Source organism: Poecilia reticulata, unplaced genomic scaffold (assembly GCF_000633615.1).
Source record: "Poecilia reticulata strain Guanapo unplaced genomic scaffold, Guppy_female_1.0+MT scaffold_689, whole genome shotgun sequence".
Taxonomy (NCBI): domain Eukaryota; kingdom Metazoa; phylum Chordata; class Actinopteri; order Cyprinodontiformes; family Poeciliidae; genus Poecilia; species Poecilia reticulata.
The window spans coordinates 4,332-6,791 of record NW_007615436.1 but is presented as its reverse complement, the minus strand read 5'-3'; positions in this window follow the sequence as shown (position 1 = coordinate 6,791).

The following is a 2,460-nucleotide window of genomic DNA, read 5'->3' as shown; positions in this document are numbered from 1 at the left end:
AAGCACGGAAACATCGATCGAATTCAGGAATTAAGAGTTGAACACAAAACAATCGATTGAAGCGTTTTATGTATTTTAATGTTCATTGTTTGGTTTATATAAATATATAATGTTGTTATTGTTTTGTTTTGTTTTTTACTCCAGCAGCAGTAGTTTTTTGTTAATTTTTTTTAAAAGGTGATTTTGAAAAATATATTTTTAAATTAAATCCGTCTTACATGTGTGTTGTCAAAATGCTTCAATGTCTTTGTTGTGGTTCTTTTTCAAAGCAAATGTTTGCTATTGACTACTGGTTTCAAATTATCCCCAATCTTCTCCCTGGTCAAAAATAAAAATATAAAATAATCCAGAAAATTTCTGGGAAAGCCAATAATTTTTTACAACTGGACACAGTTGTAAATAGATTGTCTTTATACTTTGTTCAAAGTATTGTAGCATGTAAAAATAAATAAATAAAATCTGCCAGTATATGTTTAAAAAGCATAAAGTCATAAATCACTATAAAACTAATTTACATATAAAAATGTTAAATTATGATTTGTTAAATGATGATTTGCACAACAAATCCTCATTTTTTTGTATCACTGTATTCCCAGTGCAGAAAATCAATTTTACTTATGTGTCAAATGGAGTTCTCTCTGGGGTCCCTTGTTACTTTGGAGCTATTAGTTTCCATATGCCTTGAACTGGCTCTACAAATTGGATTGCATGCAACTTGATTGTAGGTTCAGCTTTATGTTGTGTTTTTCCATTCTTCTTCAAAAATTTTATTTGATATATCTGTTTGTAAATAAACAGAATAATTTAACTCAGCTGAAAGTCATAATTAAGCAGCAACCTTTTTCTGTTTTGGGGGGAGGGGGGGGGGGGTGCAAATGTTTTCTAAAACACAAAAAAGTAAACCCAAAGACAAGTTTCAACAAAAAAGCTAATAGACTACTCCAGAAACAGTAAAATAAAAAACAAAAACAAAAAACACTAGACTACTTCTAAAACGCATACACTTATAGCCTAATTCTGATATATGTACAAACAGACTGCTTCTAAAATGTGTGGAAAAGCAAGCTCGTGTTTAAAGAGTAATACAACAGCTGGTTCATTTTTAAAATGTGTAAAATCTGAAACCCAGAAACGCCAAACTTTCTGGACCAACTTCATTGACTCTCAAGATTCATGGGGAGAGTCAAAAATCTGATAATTCTAAGATTCCAGTGATATCTGAAGTGCTAAGACACAACTTTATTAGTAGACTAATGCATTTTGGCTTGCATTTCAAAACACTAATCTGATAAAGCTCACAAATCGAAATGTGCTGGATTGCTAATAACGGTGTTTCTTAGCACTTAAAGTGTTGCTGGAGTCTTCATCTTATAAAATCAGCACCTTTACACCAACTCTTCTAAAAACCTGCTAGCTATAAAAATTGCGTAAAAATAGAATAAATCCTAGTCTATTGAGCAGCAAAATATTTTAATAAAAAAAAGATTTGACCATACTGACTTACATATAATTTTAAATAGCTATGTAGAATAATTTTGTTTGTGCAGAAACAAATGCCTTTGTAATCATGATCAGTGAGACAACGTCCCTGCTCTTGGGGGCCACCTGTTGGTTTGGAGGCCAATAGCAGCTGCTTACTTTACTTGTCTATTTGGCTGCACTGCTTTTATGTAACGTGATAACAGGCAACCTTTAACTTGAAATAGCTCTGCATAAGCAAACTGAATAGTTTAGTTATCCTGAAACTTTTATATAAAAACGCGTAAAAAGGAATTCATTTATTTATTTGGTTTGTTTTGCTTGTTTTACCATGTGTGCAGATTTTTCGTCTTCAGTTTCAGACTGAAAACATTTCAAAGAAGTATATGTATGCACTAGCGCTCCGAGCTAGTGCATTGTCTTTTTGATCTGGCTCCACTCTACCAATATCTTAAGAAATGCATATTTATCTGAAAAATGTCAGCGAGCGTTAACGCGAGCTCATCCGCTCAGATAATAACAACACTCAGTCTAAACTGCAAGGTCAGACAGAGCGCACGGGCAATTTGCAGCAAAGTAGAATAATTAATTACTCGGATGAAGTTTTAAAACACACACCGGAGCTGAAGGTGAAACGACTAATATTGTACACCGACTGATGGATCAACAGCGCGCACGGGCTGTAAATAGCTGCTGAGAAACAAAGTAATCGGAGTGCGCACTGCAAATAGATAAAAGAATCTGTTTAACGTTATCTGAATGCTTCCATGCTTTCAGATGCGGCGGGATTAATAGTAATTAATGCCTACGGTCCGAGTAGAAGCGCCGTTAATAATTAATTAGGAGACTTGTTCGGGCTCTGCGTGTGGAAATGGGGCTTTTTATAGATTATCAATAAACATGCGTAATTTTGCACATTCATACTCAACCCAAAGCTTTTCAAAATCCAGCTGTATCCCATTTCCTATATATATATATATA